Source organism: Motacilla alba, chromosome 4 (genome assembly GCF_015832195.1).
Source record: "Motacilla alba alba isolate MOTALB_02 chromosome 4, Motacilla_alba_V1.0_pri, whole genome shotgun sequence".
Classification (NCBI taxonomy): Eukaryota; Metazoa; Chordata; class Aves; order Passeriformes; family Motacillidae; genus Motacilla; species Motacilla alba.
This window is the reverse complement of record NC_052019.1, coordinates 19,832,567-19,849,468: the sequence shown is the minus strand read 5'-3', so window position 1 is coordinate 19,849,468 and position 16,902 is coordinate 19,832,567. Positions and strand designations below refer to the sequence as shown.

General features: G+C 34.5%; 1 long non-coding RNA gene across 3 annotated transcripts in view; it reads left to right on the top strand.

Annotated features, from left to right (window-relative positions):
- LOC119700214 overlaps positions 1-16,902 on the top strand; it is a 181,001-nt gene that overhangs the window by 94,775 nt on the left and 69,324 nt on the right. The window contains exon 6 of one of the 3 annotated variants that reach the window (XR_005256705.1): positions 3,591-3,876. The exons of the other annotated variants lie outside the window; for them this stretch is intronic. This is a non-coding gene — a long non-coding RNA (uncharacterized LOC119700214). Of the gene's footprint in view, positions 1-3,590; positions 3,877-16,902 lie in introns of those variants that run through there. 3 annotated transcript variants of the gene reach the window in all.

Below are 16,902 nucleotides of genomic sequence, written 5' to 3'. Positions count from 1 at the left end.
AAAAATTTGTTCTCACCAATCCATAGCCTTGGGACCATTCCAGCAATCTGAATTCCCCTGTGAGAATTCCTAATCTGAGATTCCTGGAGACATAATGCTAAAACTGGAGGTCATTTCCAGAGAATCACTTCTACCTTCTCCCAAATTGCATATATACCCAGATCAAAAACCTCAACAATCATAGAAGGGTTTGGGCTTGAAGGGACATTAAACACCATTTTTCTCCAACCTCCCTGCCATGAACAGGGAACTTTTCACCAGACTAGGATGTTCAAAGCTCAATCCATCCTGGTCTTAATCACTTGCAGGGATGGAAAGGCCACAGCCTCTCTGGGCAACCTGTGCCTTGCCACCCTCACAGCAAAGAACTTCTTCCTAGTATATAATCTAACCCTGCTGCCCTTCAGTTTAAGGCCATTCTTTCTTATAATGTCTTCTACATGCCCTTGACAAAAGCCCCTCTCCAGTCTTCTCGTGGGTCCCCTTTAGGTACTGGAAGGATGCTATAATATTTCCCTGGAGCCTCTTCTCTAGGCTGAGCCCCAATTCTCTCAGCTGGTCTGCACAGGAGAGGTGCTCCAGCCTTCTGACCAACTTGGTGTCTCTTTTCTGGACTTATTTCAACAAATCCAGTTTTTTTCTTGTACTGGGGGCCCCAGACGTGGATGCAGTACCACAGCTGGGAAGTCACACCATGCCTATAAATCACTTAAATTCAACTTTATGCATTGAAGAATAATGCAATATACTTTTGGAAAAAACACATACCCAGCTTTCTCATAGTTAAAATTATCAAGTAAAGGACTAACATTTCACTTAAAAAAACTTTAAAACTTTTTAAATCCCATAAACATATATAAACATATTTATATACGCAGTAGTCATGGCATATGGAGTAGATAGTGAAGCCTTTTAATGATTCTGCAAAACACTCTAAAAATATTTCTTCTAGAAATTGCGACATGAAGTTGCATCGGCAGGAGTTTGGTGAGACTTACTACAGAAGATAATGAATGATGTGCTTCAGAGTAAATAAATGCCAGCTTTTTCAAAAAGATTTTCATACATGCAGACTTATGTTCTTGAGAACATATAATGTCTTTCTATGCCCAATGACATAAATAATTCCACCTTTTAAGTCTTGTTACAGATGGCTTCTGTTCTAAACCTGCAAAATGCACATATCAGCCTGAAACTTGAGTGGATCCCACTCCTCGTCCCTAGGTTTACAATCTCTTTTCACCTGCGCAATTGTTAGAGAAATACATATAGATAAAAGCATCAATGCCTACACTGACCTTTATGTAATAAAACTGTTTTCCATGAGCTTTACATGGTACACTTGTGTCTATTAAAGCATGAGGTGCATTTAACACATTCAAGCTTGATATACTTCAGAATTACTTAGAGATAATGCATATATGTTCTTTCAAAATTTTTCCCAGGCAAAAATAACAATTACAAAATTAATTGAAATGTGAAGAATACTTCTATTATGTTTTTAGCTAAAATTTTAAAAAATATACAAAAATATTTTAAATCGGGGGGATTTTAAAATTTTGCACCAAAATTTCAGTATTTTATTTATTAATTCTTGAAACTCTAGCATTCTTTCAATAACAATGTGAAATTGAGTCAACTCCTTTGATAGTGGCGCACATAAAAATTTTTATTGCAACTTTGTTAACTTTTTAACTTATTGTTCAGTTTATAAACAGAACTTTTTTAAAATCAGCTTCTCTCTCCCTTTGAGAAGACCTTTAAAAGTGAAAGCAATTTGCCTATTTTGCTTTTTTACCACAATACCAGCAAATTATAATGGAAATAGACACCTGCCACCAGAAATTAAAAAACCAGAAAACAGGGTATTCAACTCCCAAAAATACTTTTTTTTTTAATGTAACCAAAGTTTTCTTGGACATGTTTTGAACAAAAACAAAAAAGCAAACTTCTGTAATATATATTGTAAAATGACAGTGTATTTATTGATATGGTACTAATAATAGATATAAGGTCAAAATGAGCAAATGCTCACGACTAAACTGTTTTGATTAATTCTTTTTTAGACTTTTGTTTATGACTGCATCATGCCCTGTATTTGTATTGCAAGAGCACAGTGATAATGAATCTGCTAGCCAGCTACACATCCTTTTCTTTTGGGGTAATATATACTTTACTGTCACACTGACCTGATATCTGGGTAGAATAAGAAGGTGTCTCAAATGGAATAGAAACCTAAAATGTGAGGAAGGATAAAAAAAGGATTCATTTTCAAAAATTTGTCAATACCACTTCACTATTGATCTAGGACATCTAATCACAGATCATTAATCCAGTGAAGAACCTCATGGTCACTCTTGTATATTTCCTTATTCACCTACAATTCCTTTTTGTAATAAGGAATTTAAAAGGGAAATATGAAAGGGTAATACTGCAAGACAACAGATAACAGGCTTAATCAGAGCAGAAACTGTGAATGTCTGAGAAGCTGAGGAGCTTTTGTTATGGGGTATCAGCAGGTGACTGACAGCAAGCCAGGACTTTTGTCCCTGTAAAGTTTGGAGATTCACAAAGAAGTACTATGCTTAGACTTTGCCTTTTCCAGATGTGTTTGCTAGTTTGGGTGAGTTGATTCTGGGTGTGAATTGTGCTGTTTCTTAACAAATATGAGAAGGTTTATTTGACTATCAGATTTAGTGAAGCAGCAGTTAAACTGGACAACAGGAGAAACGTGCTGACTTTCCAAAAGACTGTAGATACAACCCTCTCTTCTTTGAGTCTGTTTTCAGCTTCCCAGAAAAATGCTGTGACACAGAAATTCTATTGCATATAAGAGCTGGGCTTTCTCTATTTTTCTATACAGATGGTGCTAACACAAGCTCTCCAAAATGTTATTAAATGGTCTTTAAGATGATCTGTGTTCTCTGAGAAAATAGGGATTTTACCCAACTATACTATAATATAATCAGATAAATCCAATATCCCAGTAAAAAAGTTTTAATCACTTGATTAATTTTACCAAGCTCTACAATTGCACCCAAAGTCTAATTTGCAAAGATGTTTTGTGCTCTCCTTCTTGTCAAAGACATTCCATGAATCTGAATGTTTCAAATTCCATATTCATTGCCTAAGATCATAAACATTGGCATTTTCTATTTTTCCTGGAGTTTTTGGGTCTTCTGCTCTAAGAATTTACTGAACCAGTGTCATTCCTCCTGAAACAGTGAGGCAGGGAAGGAGAAAAATCAAATAAATGGCAGTACTAATAAAAGGCTCATCTGTTTCAACTTTCACTTGGGTTAGCATCAGGTATAATGTAGAAGGCAAAATTTAAATAGAAATCATAGTCAAAGCATAAGCAGAAGGTTTTACCAGAAAGAAACAGCATTTAGTAAGGCAATTTCAAAGGACTGAGAGTCTTTGTTAAAGTAATAAGACCAGGACATTTTCAGTGCATTAAAAACTTATACAAACATGGAAGTAGCCATAGTGAACAGGATGTGATGTCTGGATTTCTGTAGGCTGAGCCTAGAAATGATGTCATTTGAGCCTTTATTAAATATATGAAATCTCTGACTCTTGTTTGGTAGGATGTGGTAAGACTTCATTCATTGGCAGGATGATCAAGTCATTAAGTTTCATCATCAGGCACAACGATTAGAAGAGGATACTGGTGGAGGACTCAACAATCTGATGAAGTATTGGAGAAAGAAGCCAAGGTAGAATATGTTAGGAATAAAAAGAGGAGTTTAAAAAGAAACTTAAAAGATAAGCTGACATGAAATTTCTTATTTTAGTGCTATGTCAATGAGTGGTGCTGTGCAAAAAATTATGTTATTCCTAGAATAGTAAAGACATAATAAAACAAGAGATTCCCTTTCTATTTTGTAATCTGAAATTAGTTCTTGTAGACCTCCACTAACAAAGTATGAACAATTCCTTTTTCCAAAGTTTTTGCCAGCCTAGCTTCCAATTATTGCTCTGTGACTGACTATATTTACTACATTTAAAGCTATCTAAAGTTCCCAAAGTATTTTACTACACTTGTTTCCTTTAGTATTACATATGCAGTAACCTTTTACTGGTCTTGCAATATGACTTGGCTTGTGAATTAGCATTCATAAAATATGAGACTGTTTGTAAAATCCTTTTCTCTTAAAAACATGATCTCATTAGTGGTTGAGGCAAATTGTGGGCATAGTTTGCTGTCTGATAGCTCATTCTCAGGTAATATAGTATCCAATGGATTTATAGGATTTCAACATATTTAAGAGCACTGTTATTACCCCTGAAGGCAAGGGCAACTCAGGTTCTTTTTAATAGAACCCTTGAGGCAGATTAGAGTGAAATGACAGTGAATGACTGGTGTTCGAAGCTAAACACATATATGTAGGATTTATTTTGGAACAATTCAGTTGCAATGGAAAACAGCTAAGTAGCCATTTTTGGTATTATCTCTAGTATTATGACAATACAAAAGCTTAAAAATAACACTTAAGAAAATGTATTAGGAAGAGAAATAAAAACAAGCTATAAAAGTAGATTGTGGAAAGATGCCACCACCTGCGGATTCAGTGACAAGACTTGATTGTTGCTACGTTGATGTCTGTTGGTCAAAGCAACAGTTGCAGTCTTGATCTGCTGGGGTGAGGGAAGCCCCATAGACATAAAATTCAATGGCTTAATATAAATTTAATTTGGGTGGAATACTCCTGTACTTCCTCTTGAGGAGGGGAAATTTTACTCTGTTGTAACACTGGAGATCATACACCGTCCTCAGGTGGAAGGCCCCAAAATTAGTCAGGGGGCACTTTGGGGGTTTTTGATGCGTGGGATACCTAATGTATGACAGCTGCCTCTCAGTTCAGCATGGTGGAGCCAGTTATACCCCATCAGAAGGAACAAATACCTTCAAGTCTACATGGGAATGTCCTGTGTGAATATGAACACCCCAATAACTTCCCTGGGGGAAGTGTTACAACTGAGCCAGTTGTGTAAGGGAGGACATTGGCATAATAAAAAGCACTTCTGCTCCTCCACAGGATCTGCTTCTTATGGCCTTTTCCTCCATCTGGGTCAAAACCCACCTTGCATTTTCCAGGGCTGGGGATGCACCCTCTCTGCCTTATGTGGATAGAGGTTTTGCCACCCGACAAAAACTCTCTCTGCAAAAGACTCCCCTTTGGTTGGGGTGTGTGTGTGCAAACCTGGCCTCAGTGAAACACAAGCTGCTTTTGCAAATGGCCAATTGTGTAAATCATCAATCTTCAACATTTCAGTCTCTCACACACACCTTTTCTGGCAAGGTCTTTTGAATAACATATTTTTAATTCATGGAATCATGCAATGGTTTGTATTGGAAGGGACCATAAAGATCATCTAGATCCATGGCCCCTGCCATGAGCAGAGACACTTTCCACTAGACCAGGTTGCTCATAGCCTCATCCAACCTGGCCTTGAGCACTTTCAGGGATGGGGAATCCACAGCTTCCCTGGGAAACCTGTTCCCATGCCTCACCACCCGCAGTATAAGGAATTTTCTTCTGACATCTAACCTAAACCTACTCTCACCAATTCCTTGCTTGGAAAAATTGTGCTGGCATATAAGATATTTTGAGGGTTTTTTGATTATGTATTTCATATTAGTTGGAAAAGTGTAATACGTAAGCCCTTTTTTCAGATGGAGAGCGAAGTACTATTGGTAAAATATTAACATAAGTTTGTTTCAAAGTATTCATTAGTGTATGAATGATGTGAAAATTCTCAGTCCAATAAATAGTCTTTTTTTTCTTCTAAAACTTGGGCTATTGGAGCCAAGCTGATACACTAAGCATGAGGTGAGAAGAATCAAAGGAGAGAATACTAACTTTGAATGAGTTATTTGCTTCTATGTCTATATTTCTTTATATAGTATTCTTTAAAATGATATTACTATATGTTCTTATCATGGAAAAGATCTTCTGTGAAGAAATTAATATGATAATAAGATTTTGAAGGAAAATTAGTCGTCTGAAAATGTTATATTGAAAATATAGATAAAATTAAAGATCTTATATTGATTACAATGAAACCTTAAGTTGATAGGACAAAATTCCTAAGCAGAGGCACATAAACTAAAGTATAGAAATGGAAGGAACTACATCAGTTTACTCAAATAATCAGATCATGTTTATGTAACTATGAAGGAATTTAAAATCATACATTCAAATAGGAAATTTTATGAAAATATATTTGTGTTAATTTTTGGAACATATCTTTTCAAAAGCAGTTTTCCTCCCATCTTTCCTTTTAATCAAAATTGTCTTAGAGCCAATGAGTTTTGTCACTGAAGTAAATACTTAATTAAGCCAAAACTGAGCACTTCTGGAAAATCTTGCCCTAACATTTACACACTTAAATTACCATACAAATGACTGCATTGTAGCATAAAAGCAATTTTACATTACAATTGTAATTGGATGGTTTTGTTTTTTTTCATGTTGCTACGTCTTAAGTACTTGGTAAAATTAATAGTAGTTAAGTATTTATGATTTTTCTAATGTATTGTGTTTTAAGAATGTGTCTACCGAATATAAAAATTACGTATTCCTAAAAGTCTGATGTTTTGCTAAATACAAAAGCTTTTTTTCCTCTTAAAATCATATTTTAATCTTAACTCTGTCAAACATTTTCTTGAAAATGTCTGTGAAAGACACAGAACAAATAAAGACTAATCAATCTGTCATATTCATTAAACGTTTGACGGCGGTTGTTGAGTGCCTAAATTTTAATTAACTGCACATGTTCTCAAAGCTTTGCTATGTTTTTGTTTTTTTCTCACTCAAGAGCTATTCTGTGATAGAGTAGGTTGTTTGTAATATCTAATTGAGAAATGCAGAATTCAAGCTGTGTGTAGGTGATACATGAATTTTTCACCCCTGCTGACAGCCACATTGACTCATGTGTAATTCTTTAAACTGATTCAATCAAACTCATGCTGTTTATGCTTTTAATTGATTGAATTAAAACATCATTTTAAACACTTAATCATTCCATTAGGCAGGATTGTGTTTGCCTAGTCTGTGCGCAATCCAGCACAAAATAAGCACAGATTTCTTATTCACAAGGGATGAGAAAACTCATTCCTTGGTCTCTCAGTCTCCCTGCCTTGGCAGCCTCATGAAAGCATTTTGCAAAGGAGTCTGAAGAGGTACTCTAGTAATAATGAACCTATGAAAGACTATAAGGATTATTCTGTTTTGGAAAACCAGATGTGAGCATTGACTTATTCATCTCAGAATGAACTGGTTAATAAACCTTAAACTCTGCTGCTTCCAAAATGGATTCATAACAGGAATTTCTACTCCTTAGAGTTTTCCAGTGGAAGCCTTCAAAGAGTGTTGTCAGCCTGGAACATATGATATTTTCACAAAATTTAATCTTTAAGACTTTACTTAACAGAGTAAGAAGTACAGACACATCTTGAAGCTTGCAAACCTAGGTAGCAACCTTTGGAAATGTCTGAACCACAGATGAATATTACTAAGAAAGAAAATTCTCAGACAAATTTCAATTGCTTTCACAATTCCTGACTAGAATTTGTGGCAAACTATGATTTTTTTTCAGCCTATATTTCTGATTAGATTTACTCTTAGTAATATATTTATCAACAAGGGAAAAGTAGACTTTTCTCTCTCTTATTCCATTTATTTTGATTCTTACTATTTGCTTTCTTCCACCTAAACTTTTTTTATCCATAGCCTTTTCATAAAGCTGAGTTTTTGCCATTTTATTTTACTAATAATTATGGTTTTATAATGCTACATTTTGCATATTTCCATATAGTATAGTATCCATATACTATAGCATTACTTTCATTTCTCTAAGATGGTTCCCTAAGAATATTTTAAGATATTGACCATGTAAGCGGTGATGAAAGTATTTTGATAAGCTGTTGGTATATATATGACCAAAAAAAAAATTGTGGGAGGCAATGAAGAAACCACATACATGATCACCCTAAATTTTCCCTTAATTCCTCATGAATGCTGCTTATATTAAAAATTCTCAGAAGCTTAAAATATTATCCATGCAGAAATAAGACTTTTGAATACAAAATTAATTCTGGTTTTATCCAAACATGGGTACTATTTACATTGTATTAAAATTTTATTGGTTTAGAAGAGGCATTATTTTGTTCTGAAATGGTAAGGATCTTTTACAACATCTTCAGTCTAAAGAGTCACTGTCTCATAACCTCTATGCTTGATGCCTCTCAATGATATTAAATGTACATATCTACAGTGTTAATTTATTTATTTCTAATTTCACTCCGGAAACCACAACCCCACTGTTGGGCTTAAGCTGTGTTTTTCTCTTTGTATCTGTCATCTCTGCTAATAAGGATTTGCATGCCAAATTAGGCCCTTGGTTACAGATTAAATTCCATTACATTCGTATTATGTCTTCAGTCATAACTCCTTAATATTATAACCTTCATTTTGGTGGTACACCTGTAACTAAATAAATGTTAAGCCTGATTCAAAGGTTATTGGAAACAATATGTCTTTATACCAACTTTAATAAGCTTTAAATAAGGCCTTTATTTAACAACTCTGTTAATGATGTGCAAGAGGGATTAATAGTCATTTCCTTAGCTATGTTGGTTAGTAGCCAAAATCAAAAGTATTACTGATCCTTCTTGAAGAAGGCAAACTTTAAACAACTCTCAGAATTCAGACATGAAAATAATAAATTTACCCTTAAGATCAGTATAGTTAGTGTTAGTAAAAAAAACAAACAACTGTTTTTAAGTAATCACAGCACGCAGTAAAATTGTATGTTACATTTAAATGGAAGATTTCTTCATCATAGGAATATATGTCTTTGTTACTGACAAGAGAGTAATATTTCATAAGGATATATTTCTGAAAGAAAACAAGGGAGAAAGTGATCTATCTGATAAATGGAGAATGTATATGAATATTAAAATAAAATATATATCTATTATAGGCCACCGAGATGGGAAAGTGTTTTTTTGGTATGAGCTCCTGTAAAATTGCAGTACAAACGTACTTTCTGGAATTATGGAAAAAAGTGATAAAAATTTTGAAGTGTATTTAAGTTTGTTAGTAGCATGTATGTACATAAAATTCTTTGGGATATTCCAGAGTATTCCTAATATGAATTTTATATGACTTTGGATAAAAAAATGTATTTTAAAAATAGGAGTTGGCTATGTACTACTGTAAAACTTCAGGTCAGGAGGGAAGAATGCTCTATGAACTGCTTTCATTCTAAAAAACACTGTTGCTATGACTACTTGAGTAGCTCTTAAGGTAATGTCCTTTTTATTTTAAGTATTTTTAGTACTTTAGTTACCCTAACAACAGGCTACACTTAAAATAGTAACTTCTAGCAAGTTAGTTCTTGTTTGCAAAGAAAGCTTCATCTTTGTCTTTCCTGATGAAGTTCTAGTCATTAAATGATGGAAAGGATAAAGGAAACTAAGCTTCAAAATCATGTCTTATGTATTTATGTTCCTTTAACAGTTTTAGTCCACACAGCATCAAATAATCTCTGTTGATAATTTCAATGGATTTTTTTTTTTATGAGCAGATCAGAGGATCCAGATGGAAGAGTATTAAAAATATTTTGGCTGTCAGAGCATAATGATATTGTATTTAAGTAGAAACATATTTTTAAAATTAGTTGTAATATTTTATATAGCTTCCCATACTTCAGTTAGTAATAGGGAAAAATTCATAGTCAGGCTCCATTCCTGGAAGAAAAAATGTTTAGTTTTTCTTATTAAGCCCAATATCTTTATCAGACATGAATGGCATTGAGTGCTGGAAAAATCAGCCTTCTCACTTGCTATGCAAGGGTCAATAGCACAACTTGAGTGTATAAGAACTGTATTTGTCATTCTTTTCTGACACACTTTTCAATTTTACAGTGGTTTGTAGTATAGGCACTCTGCTGAGTAGAAATGGTACATCTCATTTTGATAAATTTTGCATAATTTATTTATTTACTTATTTATTCCAGTGGGGTTTTTTAAAATTTTGGTGAACTGCTGTAAATATCCTCCAGCTGCTCTAAAAAGAAACTGTTTCTCATCTTCGTTTCAAATTTGCCACCTGCTCCTTTCAGTTGATCCAGGGAATAGTCATCTATTCAACTTCTCCATGTCAGCCTCTTTTTAAAGATTTCTATCATGTTCATCTCTAGATATGTCTTCTATACTGAAGAATAGTATTCTAGGAAATCTTTGGTGGTAATATGCACTGGATGTACAGACTGTTAGATGGATGTAAAACTGGATAGTCTGTCACTTTTAAAGGGTGATGGTTTATGTCTTGATGTCTGGTAGCTGGTAATAAAATGAAACATCCATGGAGCTTGAATTGGTCAACGCAAGCTTTATGAAGCTCATCAAGAACAATCATAAAGATTAAAACAGTTTGGAAAGGGGCTGAGTGAGCAAGAGCTTACCAGAGAATGGTAAGCTAAATTAAAAAACAACCCTATATGCAGGCTGCTGGAAGTCAAGCACAATGATACCCATCACAACAGGGACCTGAGAGTCTGAGACCTCAACCTCTGAGCTCACGGCTGAGGTGGTGTCCTTGTGCAGTCATTTCTAGGATGAAGAAGCATGCAAAAAAAGCAGTTCACAGTTACTGGATTCTCTGAGCTGCAGAAAATTAGACCAAATTCCTCTGTAGAGTAGCAGATTGTTGCCCATTGTTACACTGTCACAATCTGTGGCTTGGAAAGTTGAGACTTATCCTCCTTCTTCCTGTGGGAGGCTAAGGCAGCACAAGAACTGTCCAAAAGCAGACTACTGAAACAGACTGGCCTTGGCACATCCCTGGACCCACGAAGGTGCCCAAAGCCCAGGGTTGAGGCTGCCTCTGGCTCTTCCCCAGCCTGTTCTGTTTCCTGGCTGCAGGTTTCTCTCCTGGTACTCCCATGGAGAACCCCTGCCCTACCCTCAGTCTGGCACACTTAAAAATTGCCTATTTTAAAGAAGTTTTTGCATGAATCATAACTATGTTATAGTTGCGAATTTTCCTATCACAATGAACTCTAGTCAGGTGCGCACTCTATGTAAGTGAATAACTGAATGCAGGCGCTGCTGACAGGTCATTTAGAATGCCTTGTTAAACAGACTGGGATGCTGGTGAGGCCCTGGCAGCTAACCTAAAGATTCTACAGTAAGGTACCTTGAAGCTTCAGAATTTCTTATCTGAAAATTAAATAACTAGATAACCAATTTACCACTTGATCACAAACCCCTAGATTCTTAGTTTCTAATGAAAACAACTAAACCAAGTATTCTGGCATATCAATAAACACAATATCTGCAGATTTTCCATGATCATAGTGACATAGCTTATCACAGCATTTAAATTTTAAATGTTAAATTTAATGTAGTCCATTATGCTGTATAACCAAGACAGAAAAATGGTGACATCAATCATGCAATTTCCATTTCTGGACATATGTAAAGGGTAGGTATATACAAGATCTAAGCAAAAGTCAGCTGCAATATCTGAAAATAGGTATGTTTTCGTAAAAAGGAAAAGAAAAAAAAAAGGAACAGCAAGCGGAAAACCACAGATAGAGCCTTACTGAAGTGTAAAAAATATCACTGTAACATGACAAAATTAGATATAAAGATGCTTCCTGTGTCAGTTAAATCACAGGTGTTGATAGATATTACACTCTTACAGGAACATTTAATGAGGAAACTTTCATTTCTGTTCTTATTTTAAAACTACAATCTACAACAATTCTAAAGAATAAATGATGACTTAACCCATTAGGGTTTATCATTATGCTTTATTAAGTGCTATATGTAGCTGTCTATTATCAGCAAATATCAATTTCCTTTCCAGTCAGCTGGACTGGTATATTTTGGACTGGTATATTTTGGACTATATTTTGCCATAATGTCTCTGGTGTTTCAAGTGGGAACTGTTACTGGAGCCACTGCAATGCTGGTGGCATTTACATTTTTTCAGCTTTTCCTAGCAGTTTTGTTTTTTTTAACTACTCCTTCCTACTCCATGTAAGAACATCAATTTCCTTTTCTTCTGATAACATTTTCCTATTTTTAAGTGTCATTTCCATATTTGATACCTGAATCCTAATTCCATTGTCCATGGTATTAATATTTTCTCTCTGGAACATGGAGCTCTGGAACATGGAGCTGTACATATCAAAGAACTCTTCTTTGGACTGAGTATGACCATGTTCAAGTTGGCACTTCCTATCTTTGCACTATCTTTTTATCTGCCTTACAGCTTTCATCTTTCTGAGCCTTCTGTTGAATTTTTGGTTTTGATTTCCTTGCTCAAACAACAGTCTATTGCTGCCTCCTTTATTTTGCCTTCTAACAACATTCCAATTTAGTATTATTCCAAATGCCACCTAATTTAGGATTATAATCCCAATGTAGACAGAAAATTGTGTGATGACAAAAAACAATGGCACCTTTTGAAATAGGTACAGGAAAAAAACAGATTTTAAAATACAAGAGGACAAAGAGACTACTGGGAAGACACAGGAACATGACTACATTATTTTGGCAGATTATGTTTTGGGTTTTTTTAAGTTACAATTGATTCACAGCCATCATGCAATTTAATGTGTGTGTTTTATTTGGAATGTTTCTAAGTGCTGCTGGCACCTTTTCAACAAGGAAGGGGTTGATAAAGAAAAAAGAGCCAAAAGAAAATTAATGAACAGAGAATAAGAGAAAATTATCAGACTATTAACATGTAAACTTTGACATTTACTTGGGAAGATGAAAGTATGAATGGCTTACATTTCCAAAGTAATGTGCATCACATGGAATTAAGAGGAATCTTCTGAGTTTAGGATTTTGTAAAGACTGCTATGTAAACCTTTGAAATAGAAGGCTGCCCAGGACTTATGAAAACAACCAAATACACCAATATGCATATAACAGAGGAGGTAACATGAAAGTAATTATAAAAATTATTGGTATTTGAAAATATTGGTGGTGTCAAGGTTGCTGTGCATATGAGATATGCATGAACCAATAAGAAATACATAGTCAGTTTATAAATATATCCATTACTAAATATTCCCAAGAGAAACAATAATCACTGAGAGATTTCTTTGTAGGAAAGCCTGCATATCTTGTTTCCAGCAGAGAAAAAAACAAATGCATCACATGTTTGCTAGTTTAATCTTCACTGCAGGTACTGGAAAACATCAACAGTTGTTTCAAAGAGGTTTAACATGCACCAAATTATGTTTTCCAGTAGGCAAATAGAAAGACCTGTCTCAGTAAAACCAGCCTCATTGCTGCTTAACACAAGGGTGGCCTTCTCAAATATGCCAGTAGAGAGATTTAGAGATGTCCTGTGGTCCATTAAGCAGGTGTTAGATACAGAGATGGATTGTTATCCTGCAGGGCTGCAAAGTCACTAACATCTTTGTACTGAACAGTCATTTAGCACAGATAGCTATCAGCAGGCTCTGTCATATGAGAGTCATTGCAGGGGAGCAATAGAAAAGAAAGCTACCTTTTATAAAAGTGGTTTTGCTATGTAATAATTAGGTAAATAAGATTTACATGGACATGGATTGTCTCAAGCCTTCTAAAAAATGTTTTTTTTTGGTTACCAGCATCCATAACAGTTTATAGAAGATGGGTAGTATGCTTATAATCCTTTAAAATGAGAACTCATGTCACAGTTAAAATGAAAGATATTAATTTGTCTAATTCAAGACACTCAAAGACACACTTAGGAGTTGTTGGTTTTACCTCATTAAAGGTGTATTTAAATCTCAATGTGCACTTTACCCGTATCAATATATTGGATTTGAAATGAAGTTCTATAGTATATCAAAATTAGGCAAAATTGACCTTCATCGTTAAAAAAAATATAATCAGTTGTGCAAGCCTTGCATAGCAATTTAAAGTCTTAAAAGAAAAAGAAGAGGAGTGTTTCACATACAGAAGATGTCATTTCCTTGAAATAGCTTCCTAACTTTTGGCAACTAGAGGTTTAGCAGTTTTCAGAGCTGAAGATTTCCATTAAGACCCTCTGATTTTTTAGGCCTTGATGGAACTCTCTTACACATAACTGTTTAATTGCCTTTCAAGATATTTATACTGGAGTCCCCTACTGTATTCTAAACTCTGTGATGCAGTTTTCTGGCAAGTGAAAAAGTATTATTGTTTCATTTCAACCATTTTATTATTACATTGATTGCTGCCTGCTTCTTAAGATGTGTAACAGGTGGGCTTTTGTTATTCTGCCTTTTTATACCACACATGACATTTGTAGACCTTTATTAAAGTTTATTTTGACTATATCTGTTCCTGATAGCCTTGCATGACCTGTTTACTGTCCCCTAATATGCCATTATATCCTTTTTTTCATTCCCATGTCAGGGAATCTCAGAAATTGATTTCCACTTCAGTGATGATTTTGTCAATTTGTTCTGTATCTTTTTAGTTAATTTGAAAACAGGACTACTAGGCTTGATCACAATATTGAAGATCCAGGTGCATCAAAGATTAACATAATGATATAATTATATTGGGTTGCTTCCTAACATTCTAGTACTGCTTCCAGCTGTCACTGGCAATTTTAGAACATGTTCATAAGTCTTTCTAACGTTTGTTTCCTGACTTTTAATGAATAAGACTTATCGTTATGCATGCATAACTAGAACTGCTTTTCTAAATACTCTTTATGTTGTTTTTATTAATACTGAATTTCCCCTGTTATTTCATTATCCAATTATATTTCAAAGCCAGCATTACACTGATTAACTTGAATAATTTGGTAGGAGCATTTAATTTTGTTAATTATATGCCCATTTCTTTTGTTAGATCATAATACCCGTACATTAGTGTCTATAGTGCAGATGTATACTGTTAATCTTCTTCCATTAAAGAATTAATTACTTATTTCTATCTTTGTTTCTTACCTTTAAAATATATTAACCATGAAGAGATCATGCCTCTTTTCATCTGTTACTATGAAAGTTTGGTGAAGGTCAGTGCCCAAATTTATTTTTTTAAATTCATGAGTGCAATTGCAGCATTATCATCTTCATCTGAATGCTTTTTGACAATTTCAAAGAACTTGAGTTTATGATGTATTATTTCCTTTATTTTCTGTATCAACATTAGTTCACTATACAGTATATGTCGATGGGATGCATCTATATTAGTACTTTAGTTCAGGTCAAGATGTAGTTTTAAGATCCATCTCCTGTTTATCCCTAATTAAATTTGCAGAATTTTTAAGATTGGAAGGGACTTGAGGAGGTTATTTATCCAACTTCCTGATGAAAACAACTTTATCTGTGATATTGAACTGGGTTTCTCAGCACTTGATTCAGTCAGGTCTTGAAAACCTTCAAAGACAGAGACTTCATCATGTCTTTGGACAACCTCTTCCAGTTCTTAATGGTGGAAAAGTTTTCCTTAACTTGAGATAGAGCCTCTGCTGTCTCAATTAATTCCTGTTGCTGCTAATTCTCCCATCATGCACTACTGTGGAAAGTCTGAATCCATATTCTTAATATACTCTGCGTAGGCATTGGGAGACTCTTTGATCACTTTCTGTTCATGTGAAGATCTGGACATTGGATCAGAGAAGTTGATTACACTGGTGGTTCATCCCTAGTTGATCGATACGGGCTGCTTCCAAGAACCTTTTCTCTTTCGTGAGTCAATCACAAACATTTAAAATAAGTTTACCCTAAAATACATAGTTTAGCCACTGAAACATAGTTTGTTGTTCAGATAGTCAACTCCGATTGATGTAAAGGAAATTAAAACAAAGTCTGGACTGTCCCCCTAAATAATTGAAATAGATTTTTAGAGAAAACATAGATTTATTTTTTGCTACCTTTAAAACTCAGTCCTTCAAAGATCTGTGCAAAATGTCCTATATTATTTATAGAACCCCAACCTTTAGGAAAAAAATATTCTGTCTTTATAAAAGGTGGACTAAAGAATTTGCCAAATCTTTACTATGGCTTTATGATCTTATTAAGAATCCATATTCAGTTGAAATGACAGAAAACAAGTAATTTTTATTATTATTGGAACAAATTGACATCATATGCCAAATTAGAAGAGTAATAACAGAAAAGACATGCTTTCTTCAAACACTGAAATATCACATCAGCAAGAATATACTCTAGTCCTGCTGCAGGCTGAATTTTAATGGATGCCCATGATATGCCGAGAGCTGTAAATATTTGTTCCTTATTTAATGCATTATTTCTACCTCCATCTGTTGTCAGTGGCATTTTATGGGAATGAGCTCTTGAAGAGGCAGTTTTACTGCTTATAGTGTGATGCAAACAGTATCACATTACATTCCAAATAGAATTGAGTTAAAAGACGTAAATACATGTTTCCATTTGTGCACAGCTGTCCAGTTACATATACTGTTACAGAAACTCTTTAACATGCTCATGATATAAATAACTATTAGGTCATTTGTATCCATACCATTTAAACAAGGTTTTGACATCATCTGGACTAAAACATTAATTTGTTAAGAATTATTTTGTATTGAACAATATTCTTTTATTTAAGTAGTTTCCTGGAAAAGAAATAATTAACCAGATTGCTTTTTTTTTCCCTTTTTACACAGAGCATTTAATCTCAACCCTTAATCAGCAAAACAAACATTATATCATAAGTGTGCAGAGTGCATGTCTACTCATCTCCATTAAGCAGAACACTGTCATTCCCAACCTATTCACCACAGCCATTAATCATGTGTATGCAGAGAGTGAATTAGTAAAAGGCTTTTGCAGATTTGCAACTAAGTTCCAACTTAGGAAACATTCTGTGTGAAGCATAGTAAGGATATAGGCAATTCTCATTACTGGAAAATAAACCACTGT